Here is a 14,949-nt window from a genome sequence, read left to right on the forward strand (position 1 = left end):
GACCCTGAATAGGTATAATAAAGATTAATGGCAAAAGGAAAGGAACATATATGTAAGGGTAAGGTAAAGAAAAAGACTTTAAAGAAACCTGTGAGTTAAAGGAGAGTATATAAAAGGAGATAAGCTTCTACATAAGCCCTAGAGAAGAAGGCAATAGACTAAAAAAACAAATCTAAAATTTCCCCTTTCATTAAACCGAGGATGAGTAAGGAGGCGAAGGATAGTGGATATCTTGCACTAAAACAGTGATTCCAAACCTCTCCCGAGCCAAACCAACTGGTGTTAGTTGTGACAAATTGTGAAACATATATATGTTTGGACTCAGAACTGAAAAAGAAAACAGTAGGAAGGTAAATAGGATAAAATGGATAAAATAGTTAAAGCAGCAGAAAGCTAGGAGGTGGCAAAGGCAAATTAAAAGAGAAACGGTTATAAGGGAAGGATTGAGGATTATTCCAAGAAAGGAGACAGTCTTCCAAGTGACAAGGGATCTGTTAAATTGATTAGACATGGATAGACAAAGCGGTGCACTTTTGTCCACAGGTTTTAACATCCAGGCTGGGAAGCTGATCAATACAGTATCTACACGAGCAGAAAAAAGGCTCTTAGACCATCAACAACCTTTAGAGGAAAGACGGCCAATATAGTGTAAACTATAAACAAAGGTAGGCACACTAAACGGAATCTACTCACACGACACAGCTTTCAATGGTGATTAAATGGAGAGAAAAAAAAATATCAGCTCTACAGAAAAACCGTTAGGAATTTCTTGTAAAGAAAAACTCCTTCAACATATAGCTCAGTTAAAAAGCTCAATATGTTTCAGCGGTCAAAGCTACCTTTTCCAAGAGCATTCAAGTATACAAAAAAGATCTCCTGAGGTTTGAAAGCCCTTTTCCTGTTTGTGGAGATAATAGCACATTGTAGAACCGAGCGGCTTCCCAGCATGGATTTAAAGTCCCATGGAAAAGAGTGCACCTTTCTGTCGTCCATACTTTATTGCTTCAGGAGTAAAGATCCTAGTCAAGGTTGCAACACTCCAAGGAGAGTATTTCACTTATTTGCTAGTTGCTTTTTTACGTAAAATAAGTTGATTAGCCATTCTGAATTGTTGAAGACAGCACAGCTTTGGTATGGCCAGGCCCATTCATTGTGCAGGATGAAACCATAAGGAGATATGTGTTAATATGGAGCTAGCCGATCCAATGCAGCCTTCATAGATACAAGAGAAATAAAGAGCTTGAAATAAGATCTATTGAGTTATATGGTTCTACAAAATGGTCTTACAGGTTTCAGCCTGCTGCTGTAGCCAAGAGAATAAGATGTTACCCTTATGGTGACATCAAAGATGGTGGCGCACATAGAAACAAACCGAAAAATGGAGGTAAAGCACATATAATATAACCACAAGCCTGAACATATAGGGAATGGAATCCCACTTTGAGGTACCTTTTAAATCCAGCTTCTTAATTGGAGTGAGCCCCCCTGCTCTGTCCACCTTACAGGCTGGACAGAACAAGGAGTAGGAGAGAAGAGAAAGAGAGGCTACCTATAAGAAGATAGTTGGGGGAGTGGTCAGTTTCTGTCCATGCCCTCAGAGAGTGGGTGTCTCACCTGGGAAGTATTACCCAAAGTAGAGCCAAGATAATGAAAAAATGGCAGAAATAATCTTCCATTCAGTGTGGAATATGCAGAGAAACATTGGGGGGGGGGGGGGGGGGGGCGGCTGCGGCCAAGATGGCCGACTTACTTTGACGCCGTGTTAATGAGCTGGTTAATCCACTGAATATCAGCTAATAGAGCCAACATCCAAACTTCACTTAGACAAATTTGATTAGAGCAGCACATACTGCTAACTTGGAGCCTAAACGAGAAAAGAAGAAAAGAGTGCAAAAGCCACTCTAAGAGTAGAAGTATTTAATTGGGAGCCATATGTGCGCAATAAAAATAAAAACGTACAGTACAGTGTCCTCAACATCCCATTAATCAGATAGAATCTTGGTCTGCTTCTGTGCTGGCCAGTTGTGTGAACGCCAAGCTAATCTCTGGGAAAGCGGATAGCCAAGATTTGTGTGCGTAGCTGGGGTCAATAGGTAACACAAATACCAGAGGGAGTCCAAGATTCTATCTGATTAATGGGATGTCGAGGACACTGTGGTGATATTATCTTATTGACTGTTTGATTTTAACATTTTGTAAGTTTTTATTTTTATTGCACACATATGGCTCCCAATTAAATACTTTTACTCTTACAGTGGCTTTTGCTCTCTTTTCTTGTTTCAGCTCTTTTAGGAGGTGTATCACAGCTCTCCCCATGTTAATTGAGCAGCAGCCACAGCCGTTCTCACTTTAAGGCTCCAGTATTGGGATTCATCCTTTTCAATAATTTGAAAATAACGAATGGCATTTTTTCCCAGATCTTGGGACTTCTGACCTAACAAGGCAATTCTCTACATGCAGGTGTGATTGTATTGTTCCACTTGTATACTGATAAGAAAATCCGTTACAAGGGAAAAACAAACAGCCGCAAACATTGCAAATAAAGGCCGACTTTATTGAAAGTCAAGGTGAAGCCCAGGTACATACAAGCTCGGGAGGGAGCACAAAAAATGAAACGTCCGACGCGTTTCCTGCCCGGAGGCACTTCGTCAGGGACTTACACACAGTAAAACACTTGGTTCTTTTAAACATGTATTACTTCCTGTTACGTATGCTCACCTGTGTTGCAGCACACCTGTTATCTTAGGTTAATCACATCCGGCTGTCTGCATTCCTGGTCTGATCGTATCCAGCTATTGCGGTCATGCGCCAACGGTGGTTCACAGTCAAATGTACACTTTTAGTATATGGATCTTATATCCACAAGTGCCGCTGTCGATCCGTTAGCTGTCTACGACAAGACCACAAGGCATCCGCTAATGGTTGCATATTATCGCAAATACAACAGATAAGACGAATACGTAACAGTTTGTTACCAATAGATATGTACATTTTTAATATGGAACATCACACTAAATGTAAAAAAATATATATATAAAATTTGAACCAAAAAAACTATTTCTTACCTGACAACTAAGTCTATTCTCATGTTACTTGATAGTATTTCACAAACCTATTGAATCAAGTACTGAGAGGGAAAAGAAATTCCCAGAATCTAGAACTGAACCATATAATAATTAAATATATATGTATGGATATTTAGATATCCAAAAATTCCCCTTTTATGAAACGTGACTACAAGTTGTGTATGCTTCTGCCTAATTATAAGTATTTTATTTTACTTAGTTTCTTTTGTTTTGTTTAACATTTCATCTCATAACATTCTACTTTGTTTTACAAATATTTCTAAAGAAGTGGAGTTATTTAGTGTCCTTTTTGACTGGTTTAACTCAGTATACTTGTATATGTATATAGTGTAGTATGTATTATATATGTTGTTATACCAGTCGTTACTCCACCTAATACGCCACCCAAATATTGTAAACTTAGATATAAATATATGGCCTTTAATCTTAATTCTTGCATATTTCTTAACATTATGTGAACTACGTGTCTATATATGCTAATGATTAATATAGTGACTGACTCTATTTAGAATCTAATTCCTTCTATGCCCTAATCCTTGTGACTAAAAATGAAACAAAATTAATTAAAATTGATAAAGGTTGTGAAAATTAATGAAGAGATAGTGACAACATTTGATGATCTCGGTGCATAAAGTATTATTAATAAAATAATAATTTAACAATATCTTATTATCATTGTATTCATTATTATTGTGTGTAAATAACATCATTGTATTCATTATTATTGTGTGTAAATAACTTCTGTGAATCATGAACACTTACTATACTAACTATGACAGTATGTGACTAATGTGTCTTTTGAAACAGTGAACTGACTAATAATTGTGAATAAATATTAACTTTAACGTAACTAGACCACTCACTAATAGAATTATGATTGAGATTAAAGTTGATTAAGATTTCCTCGATGGAATTAATATTATAGTTAGTAACTATCTTGTCATACCAATGAGGTAATTGTTATATATATTATGTACCCCCTATGCATCAATATCCTGTTTAAATAGAGAAAATGCTTCTCCTTATAAGACTATGTATGACTCATTATAAATATTCAGGGTTGTGTATATCTGCTAACTTCCTTTCTACAAAGTATGGTTATGGAGGGTCGTACTCTCAGGGGGTTTAAAATTTGAAGACTCGGAACCAGCAGATTGCTATACCAACATCTGCTGCAATCCCTATCCAGGTGTTATATGTGGTGGGTTAATGGGTCACATTTACTATTTCTAAACTACGTTTATCTAAATACATTAGTCTACAAAGTATCTGAGATCTGTAATTTTATTTATTCCAAGTGGGACTCCCGTGGATAGATTGAAGATCCAAAAGGCCTCTTTCCTGTTTAATGCAGCTACTCTGTCACCTCCTTTAGCACTTTTGACAGCTGTATCGATACCTTGAAACCCTAACACTGTACCTATATTAGTATCATTAATCGGTATTCCCATGGTATTGAAGTGTGCCACAAAATGTTTTGCTATCGGAGTTTTCGGAGGGTCTTGTTTAATGGATAACAGGTGTTCTCGGATTCGATCTTTGAGCAATCTTGTGGTTCTACCCACATATTGTTTATTGCACAAATTGCATGTGATTAAATAAACCACAAAATTAGAATGACAAGTCATTCTATGTCTAATTTCGAAGGTTTTACCAGTAACAGTAGATTTAAAAGAATCACCTGTTATGACAAAATCACAACTTTTACATGGTATTCTTTTGCACTTGAAGAACCCAGTCTGACTTGGTAGCCATGTTAACTGTTTCTTTGAGAAATCCCTCGTTAAATGATTACCTATTGTCTTAGCTCTTTTACTGACACATCTGATTCCCTGTTTCCTTACCACCTCTTGGAGGAGAATATCTTTCTCCAAAACTGGTATATACTTTCTTATAATACGATTAATTCGCTCAAACTGCTTGCTATAGCTGGTGGTGAATGTAATAGGGCCTTCTGACTTATTAAGATTTTGTGCATTCCCTTTCCTACGGTTCTTGTTACTGTCCCTCAATAATTCTTCCCTACTCATTACTTCTACTGCTTTACTGGTTTGTGAGAGGATAGTTCTGTCATATCCTCTAATGACAAGACGTTCAGATAATGAAGCAGCTTGTTCCTTGTACACATCTAAATGGGTACAATTTCGTCTAAGACGCATATATTGCCCCTTAGGGATAGCCCTCTTTAAATGGGCGGGATGATGGGAATCAGCCCGAAGTATGGTGTTCCCTGAGGTAGATTTTCTAAAAGTTGATGTAGTGATCTTTTGCAAATCAAAATCTAATACCAATTCAATATCTAAAAATGATATACTAGTGTCTGACACAGTGTAAGTGAAATTTAAATTCTGGTCATTATGGTTCAGATATGCCATGAACTCTTCAATTAATTCTACTCCCCCTCTCCAGATGATTATCAAGTCATCGATAAATCTGCGGTACATTTTAATATTTGATTTAAAAGGGTTACCATCACAGAAGATTTTATTAAGTTCGTAATTTGTTAAGTATAGATTCGCATATGAGGGAGCGAATTTCGCTCCCATGGCTGTGCCTTGGTTTTGAACATAATACTCTCCTTCAAATGAGAAGCAATTGTGGGTTAGTAAAAATCTCACCCCCTCACATACGAACTCTATAAATCTGCCATCAAAGTCAGTATATAATTTTAACATTTGTTCCAAGGACTGTAGTCCCTGAAAGTGCGGGATGCAAGAATACAGCGAGGCTACGTCTACCGTTAATAAGACGTCTCCCTCACTTATATCTATAGTGTCTAGTAATCGTAAAACATGTTTCGTGTCCCTCACATATGCAGGGGTGATCTGGACTATGGGTTGGAGTATAGTGTCAACATAGGCTCCTAGTTTCTCCCCCAGTGACCCAATTCCCGAAATAATTGGGCGTCCTGGGGGAGCAATCATAGACTTGTGTATTTTCGGCAGGTGTTTGAAAACCGGTGTCACTGGAAAGTCTACTTTCAAACTTTCTGCTGTTTGTAGTGTAATGATGCCTTTCCCTACATAGCATTTTAGAAACCTTTCTAGATCTTGAGTGAACTTCATCATTGGATTAAATGTGATTTTGCGATATGTTTCTACATCACTCAACTGTCTTAATGCTTCCTGAGTATATTGGGACCTATTTTGCACTACTACACTCCCTCCCTTGTCTGAATTTAATATGACCAACTTGTTGTTATTTTGCAATTTCTTTAGTACCTTCTGCTCCTTTATTGTGAGGTTACTAATTGAAGACCCTCTTTTCTTACTAGACTCAGTATTTACATCCTTAGCCAATAAGTAAAGATCTTGTTCTACTAGACCCTGAAATACATCTACCAAATCCCCTCTCATCTGTATCGGATAGAAATTCTTATTGGTATTTTTATAGTTAATTTTAGGAATTTTGAGATCATTTGTGTTGAATCTTGTACTCTCACTCTCTAATTTTAATAGGTCAACAGAATGACATTGATCAGAAAAATCAAAAAAGTCCATATTAATGTCCCCATTGCTAGCTCCCACTAGTTCGCCAGTCGTGCCAGTTCCATTGAATTCTTCTGTAGTATCATCGCCCGTCTCTCCTCCATCCTGGGTACTCATTAGGGAAAAATGTCTCTTTAAGGTAAGTTTACGGGTGAACCTATTAAAGTCTATTAACGTTTGGAAAAGGTCAAAGTTCCTGCTTGGTGCAAATCCCAATCCTTTAGAAAGCACTGCTTCTTCTGCCTTGCTCAATACTAAAGATGATAGATTCACCACATTTAGATCTTCCATTACCTCTTTTCGACTTGTGATCTTCTCCTGATTGACCGGAGTAGTCAGACTTCTGTTTTCCCTAATTATCATTGGTTGTTATTTTTTGTTACTGCTATAACTTGCACTCTTATTTTTTACTTGTTTCCTACTCGGGTATCTAGCCGGGGTGGTCATTGCTTCTTCCGTTATTGCCCCATTCTTTGAGGTATGTGGTTTTTCCCCCTTGGTGCTACTGCTCCCTCTTGATAGCAGTCCAGTGATAGATTTATGACTTGAATTTTTCTTCGGTTTAACAGAAGGTTCCTCTGGCTCTGAATCATCTCTATCTTGTATGGGAGTGGAGGCCCTTGGACTCTCATCACCCGTGTCATCCTCAAAGCTGGAAAAGGTCACTTTTTTATCCTCATTCCTCCGTTTGTTCTGGTTACATTCCAGCTGTAGACAATATTCAACTCGTAATCTCTGCTGTCTCGATTGTATTTTTTCATCTTAGTTTCTGTCAGCTCGTCATCCAGTGTGCTGATAGTTGTTTTCAGCTGAGCCTCATAGTCCTTATACTTTTTATCACTTTCAAATTGTTTACAATTCTCTTTTATTTCTGATAATTCTGCACAAGTTTTATTGTGCTCCTCTTCTTTATCTTTCAAAAGTTGTTTCATCAAAGTGAGTGAACATTGGCTCAGTGTGTTGTTCCACTCGGACATGAAGTCCGGACGCTGTGATGCATAGGCCGGATATTTCTTCATCCTGAGGCCCCTCGGGATTTTTTCTTCCTGTATATATAGTTTAAGAAATTCCATGTCCCACCACAATTTCAGTTCCTTAACTTCTTTTCTCTCTCTTAGAACAAATAAAGAGCTTAGATTGTCAGGATACTCACCTCCCGAGCCAGTACCTTGCATAAGTAAATTGAATTTTGCTTTGCGGTCAGTGTAGTTTGTATCAGCCATTGTGTAATAGGTGATCTGGGTGCTAGGAGTAAAACAACTTGAGCTCAAAGAGCCTTGTCAACTTCTAATACTTTGTTGGTCGCACTCAGACACTCTACAATTGCATTGCACTCATGCAGGTAATACTTCAAATTATGTAACTTATAGTTCAGATACAAGTAATACTCCAAACTGTGTAACAGTATGAGTGCAAATATGCCCATGTGTGATCCACTGTAAATAGAGAGCATTGAACTCCTGACTTAAGGTATAAATAGTGTGGACAGTGAAAAACCAGTATCTAAACATATAAAGATTACCTGGTGTCCGTTGTATATCTCTTCATGGGTGATAAGAAAATACCTTATGTCCGTTGTGTGTCTCTCCGTGGATGATGAGGCTCCTTGTGTTCGGAAATAGAGACACTCCTCAGTCTCTTGTGAGAAAAGCTCAACTTTAATCTCAATCATAATTCTATTAGTGAGTGGTCTAGTCACGTTAAAGTTAATATTTATTCACATTTATTAGTCAGTTCACTGTTTCAAAAGACACATTAGTCACATACTTACTGTCATAGTTAGTATAGTAAGTGTTCATGATTCACAGAAGTTATTTACACACAATAATAATGAATACAATGATAATAAGATATTGTTAAATTATTATTTTATTAATAATACTTTATGCACAGAGATCATCAAATGTTGTCACTATCTCTTCATTAATTTTCACAACCTTTATCAATTTTAATTAATTTTGTTTCATTTTTAGTCACAAGGATTAGGGCATAGAAGGAATTAGATTCTAAATAGAGTCAGTCACTATATTAATCATTAGCATATATAGACACGTAGTTCACATAATGTTAAGAAATATGCAAGAATTAAGATTAAAGGCCATATATTTATATCTAAGTTTACAATATTTGGGTGGCGTATTAGGTGGAGTAACGACTGGTATAACAACATATATAATACATACTACACTATATACATATACAAGTATACTGAGTTAAACCAGTCAAAAAGGACACTAAATAACTCCACTTCTTTAGAAATATTTGTAAAACAAAGTAGAATGTTATGAGATGAAATGTTAAACAAAACAAAAGAAACTAAGTAAAATAAAATACTTATAATTAGGCAGAAGCATACACAACTTGTAGTCACGTTTCATAAAAGGGGAATTTTTGGATATCTAAATATCCATACATATATATATAATTATTATATGGTTCAGTTCTAGATTCTGGGAATTTCTTTTCCCTCTCAGTACTTGATTCAATAGGTTTGTGAAATACTATCAAGTAACATGAGAATAGACTTAGTTGTCAGGTAAGAAATAGTTTTTTTGGTTCAAATTTTATATATATATTTTTTTACATTTAGTGTGATGTTCCATATTAAAAATGTACATATCTATTGGTAACAAACTGTTACGTATTCGTCTTATCTGTTGTATTTGCGATAATATGCAACCATTAGCGGATGCCTTGTGGTCTTGTCGTAGACAGCTAACGGATCGACAGCGGCACTTGTGGATATAAGATCCATATACTAAAAGTGTACATTTGACTGTGAACCACCGTTGGCGCATGACCGCAATAGCTGGATACGATCAGACCAGGAATGCAGACAGCCGGATGTGATTAACCTAAGATAACAGGTGTGCTGCAACACAGGTGAGCATACGTAACAGGAAGTAATACATGTTTAAAAGAACCAAGTGTTTTACTGTGTGTAAGTCCCTGACGAAGTGCCTCCGGGCAGGAAATGCGTCGGACGTTTCATTTTTTGTGCTCCCTCCCGAGCTTGTATGTACCTGGGCTTCACCTTGACTTTCAATAAAGTCGGCCTTTATTTGCAATGTTTGCGGCTGTTTGTTTTTCCCTTGTAACGGATTTTCTTATCAGTATTCAAGCTTTTCTCACAAGAGACTGAGGAGTGTCTCTATTTCCGAACACAAGGAGCCTCATCATCCACGGAGAGACACACAACGGACATAAGGTATTTTCTTATCACCCATGAAGAGATATACAACGGACACCAGGTAATCTTTATATGTTTAGATACTGGTTTTTCACTGTCCACACTATTTATACCTTAAGTCAGGAGTTCAATGCTCTCTATTTACAGTGGATCACACATGAGCATATTTGCACTCATACTGTTACACAGTTTGGAGTATTACTTGTATCTGAACTATAAGTTACATAATTTGAAGTATTACCTGCATGAGTGCAATGCAATTGTAGAGTGTCTGAGTGCGACCAAAAAAGTATTAGAAGTTGTTCCACTTGTAAACAGTATTGTGGTTATATTGCACACAAGATTGGTACCTATTTACTGTAGGACTCACTGGTGGAGCATTGTTCCAACCCACCTACTATTTACTCTGTATTTTATATTATAAGGTAATAGTGTATTATAAGGTGATCAGGGTGTTCTTCACTGTATTTTAATTTCTTATTTTCAGGGAAGCGCAGCATATTCTATATTAACTTTGAGCCTAATTTGTTTAGATGCGTGCAGCTTAAAAAGTACCGGAATGGTAAGGCCTGCGGTGGCAGCGCCATTGTGGCTGAGGACTATACCTAAACCCACCCCCCGGTCTATCTGGGTAAAGCAGCTGATGATAGCTGAAATGTGCTTCCTTTCAAATATGCAATGGAGCCTACTGAACTGTCATTGCAGAAGGCACCAGATAACTTACTTTGTGAACATTTTTCAAGTCTTGCGGAGCACCTGCAGAGCACATGGAGGATTCCTAGCGAGCCTAAGACACCAGGAGACTCAAATCCCTCATTACAAGGCACTGATCCGACATATACAAGCCCCAAGGAATCTGCGATATGGGGGACGCCAAAAATGGTGGCATATTCAGTAATTCCCTTACCTGTTAAGGAAGGCCACGCGATGGTGCTGATTGCAGAGAGAGATCCTAAGGCTACGGAGAGCAGTGCAGATCCAGAGGTGAAATATGCTGAGTTGTCCTGTGCTCCGACTACCACGGTGGTCCGTGCTATGGCCTCATACCAGCTAGCGGTTGAAGATGAGAGAGCGGGAAAGAACGAGGAGGAAGTCTATTAAACGAGAGAGCTGTTCACCCAGGCCCCCGACTTCAAGCTGACATAAGAGGTGCAGATGCCTAGCCCTCCCACACACTATTTCCAGGAGAGAGATTGCAACGGCACATGGAGTTCACTCCTAAACTACGGGGCATTCGTCTCAGAGAGATCTCACAGCGAAGCGGCAGCTATACAAGGCAGCGCATTTGTAAGTTTACAACATTCCCGGACTGTCCCTCAACATCACGCTCACCCCCCAGATCTGGAGTGGGGTAAACACCATACTGCTTCTTGCACCTATGAATATAATAACTGCGAGCATTGAGAAAACTGGAATGGGATGGTGTCTACATAGATACTCTCTGCTTAACTTTATACATGCTAACTATACTTTTTAGGGTGATAACCGCTAACTTTATTTCAGGTGAGAAATGACAGTCTGATTACTTGGATTTGAAGAAACCAACCTCCAAAGAGTTATGCATTGAGGTTTACTTTTATTCATCTAACATGTACTGCTCTATCTCTCATTGTAATTTAAGGCGGCATATGAGGGTCAGAAATGTTTTAGATATATGATGGCCGGGGGGGGGGGGGGGCATATATGTCCCTACTACCTAATATTAACCTATATATGCAAATATCTATATCTGGGGAAATGTTTACTAATTGTCTGTTCTGTGATCTCTATGGCCCAGATAGAACATCTATGTAGTAAAAATAGCGTTTGAATGTTTCATGGGTATATCTGAAAAATTCTCATACGTATTAAGTTAGTGCAGACTTCTGTTCAGAGACCCTGATAGAAAAGCTCGCAGATATGTTCAGCTGTGCAGTTGGTTGAGGTTAGAAAATTCTCTTCTAAAGGCAGAACATGTTATCTGTACCCTATTATGTACTTGTCTTACTTTCCCTAGCTGCATAGAATATAGTGATGTGCTGCCAGCGGCCTTGGTAGCATGATTGCACAGCTTTGGGAAAGGTGCTGATTACCTAAGACAGGAATAGTAGAAGAGCTACGATAAATATATGCAGGCTTATGGCCAACATAATTTAATATCTGTACTGGGAATCTTAAGAAAACTATATGTCTCAGACACACTGTACATTTGGGCTATGGATCCCACCAGAACAGTTAAAGGGACAGTCTAGTCAAAATTAAACTTTCATGATTCAGATAGATCTTGCAATTTTAAGCAACTTTCTAATTTACTCCTATTATCCATTTTTCTTTATTATCTTTGTATCTTTATTTTAAAAAGCTGGAATGTAAGCTGTCTAAATGTAGCCATTCAATCAGCAAGCGCTACCCAAGTGCTGAACTAAAAATGGGCCGTCTCCTAAACTTTCCAACTTTTTAAATAAAGATACCAAGAGAATGAAGAAAAATTGATTATAGGAGTAAATTAGAAAGTTGCTTAAAATTGCATGCTCTATCTGAATCATGAAAGTTTATTTTTGACTAGACTATCCCTTTAAACTGCAACCCTATAGAGCACTCCTACTGAATGTCCAATTGTAATACCCATACCCAAATCCAGAGGCCTAAAAATGAAGGCCAAACCGCTCAACTGCGATAAGGGGCATTAAGCCCTCCAACCCTCCACCACATGGGGGAGGCTAAATTCTGATGAAATCAGATGTCAAATAGATTGACGCAGCGGAAAAACTGCCCTGCCCAGCCATCTATGACTGAAGGCTATAAGGACTGAAACAATCCTATCCACCTCACGGACCCACAGGTACCCCCGAATGCTTAGTTGAACATGAAAAACATCATTTATTCTTACCTGATAAATTTATTTCTTGACACGGTGAGTCCACAGATCATCTTAATTACTGTTGGGAATATTACTCCTGACCAGGAGGAGGCAAAGAGCACCACAGCAAAAGCTGTTACATACCTCTCCCCCCACCCACAATCACCAGTCATTCGACCAAAGGGAAAGGAGAAAGGAAGTAATCTAATGTGCAGAGGTGCCTGAAGTTTATAGAAAAGCAACCTGTCTGAAAAACAAGGCGGGCCATGGACTCACAGTGTCAAGAAATAAATAAATTTATCAGGTAAGAATGATATTATGTTTTCTTTCTAATGACACGGTGAGTCCACGGATAATCTTAATAACTGTTGGGAACCAATACCCAAGCTAGAAGACACGGATGATAAGGGAGGTACAAGACAGTTAACCTAAACAGAAGGCACCACTGCTTGAAGAACCATTCTCCCAAAAGAAGTCTCTGCTGAAGCAAAAGTATCAAATTTGTAAAATTTAGAAAAAGTATGCAAAGATGACCAAGTCACAGCCTTGCAAAGCTGATCTATAGAAGCTCCATTTTTGAAAGCCCAAGAAGATGAAACAGCCCTCGTGGAATGAGCCGTGATTCTCTCAGGAGGTTGCTGACCAGCAGTCTCATATGCCAAGCGAATAACACTCCTCAACCAACAAGAAAGAAGTAGCTGTAGCTTTCTTACCCTTACGCTTCCTAGAAAAGACAACAAATAAAGAAGAAGACTGGCAAAAATCCTTAGTGGCCTGCAAATAATATTATAATATAACAACATCTTACCAACTTCTTATCCATAGGATCTTTAAAGGAACAGTTGTCCTCAATAGGAATAGTGGTCCTCTTGGTCAGAGTGGAAACTGCTCCCTCCACCTTAGGAACCATCTGCCAAGATTCCTTAATAGAATGAGCAACAGGAAACCTCTACCTAAAAATTGGTGAAGGGGAAAAAGGAATCCCAGGCTTCTCCCATTCTCGTGCAATAATATCTGAAATACGATCTGGTATAGGAAAAACTTCCACCGAGGAAGGGACATCAACAAAACGTATTAAGTTTACTAGAATTCTTAGGAATAACCATGACTGACATCTCAGAGTCATTCAAGGTAGCCAAAACCTCCTTGAGTAACAAACGGAGGTGCTCCAGCTTAAACCTAAAAGAAACAACCTCAGGTTCAGAAGAAGGATTTACACCATCAGAATCCGAGATCTCACCCTCAGATGCTACTGAAGTATCTTCCTCCTCAGACTTATGAGAAGAAACACTAGACACAATTGCAACAGAATCAGAAAGCTTATACTTTCTCTTGCGCTTCCCCTGTAACATAGGAAAAGCCTCAGATACTGCTGAGGATATATGGGTAGCCATATCTTGCAAGGAAACAACAACCTGAGACTAAACACAGGGCACTGCAGAAGATTGGGACGTATGAGGAGAAAGCTGCGGATTAGCCTGAACAGGAGATTCCTGAATAACATCCGCCCTAGACAATGAAGGCTCAGAATCAAAAAGTCTATCCTTGTAATGTAATGTTCTCGCAAATGACTCCACAGATTCTCCCACACGCTGAGCACGTTTGTGAAAACAGGTCCTCTCATGAATCACATTTCTTTTGGGCACAAAGTGAGCACTGAGTTTGTTCATAACTATTTCAAAGTCAAATTCTTCCCCTTCTTGGAAAGTAAAGGCATTGAACACTGGCTCCACATCTTTCCCCATAGAGTATAAAAGAGAATTAACTTGTACTTCACTACTCTCCTTGTCCAGCTTGGAAGCAATCCTGAAGCGCTGAAACCGCTGACGCCATGTGGGCCAAGCTGAAGGCTGAGAGAAATCAAAAGGCTCAGGTGGGGTAAACTTCGACATTGTCATTAGTCAGAAAACAGAAGCGCAGGCAAGTACTTCTGACACCATGTCATGAGATGCAGGACACAGCATAGAAGGTACAACGCTATTTTATTGCAGAGCATAGAAGTAAACAGCTTGTACAACACATCTAACTTGGTAACTGCGACATAGACAATAACGGCCCTAAACCACGCCCCCATCCGGTGACATCACTTCCCACTCTCTTCACAAAAAACATGTACACCAAAGTGAAAACATAATAAATTGAGCCAAACATCCCCAGTGCCTGCAAAACTGCCATACAATAAACCGTTAACCTAGAAGGCTGATTGAATATTTAGACAGAATTAACTGTCAAAGTGCCAAATTCTCCTATATCAAAACAGGGAAAGAAGTAGGCACTTACCTCAAAAATCTGTCCGGAAGCAGGACAGCTCACTTGGTATGAGAGGGGCTTCCTACCTCACATGGA

At 38.6% G+C, this 14,949-nt stretch overlaps 1 protein-coding gene across 1 annotated transcript in view; it reads right to left on the minus strand.

Moving 5' to 3' along the window:
- The window catches only part of TIMELESS (timeless circadian regulator), a 254,574-nt gene that overhangs the window by 97,304 nt on the left and 142,321 nt on the right, over window positions 1–14,949 (minus strand).

The sequence above is a fragment of the Bombina bombina genome, chromosome 3 (genome assembly GCF_027579735.1).
Source record: "Bombina bombina isolate aBomBom1 chromosome 3, aBomBom1.pri, whole genome shotgun sequence".
Lineage (NCBI taxonomy): Eukaryota > Metazoa > Chordata > Amphibia > Anura > Bombinatoridae > Bombina > Bombina bombina.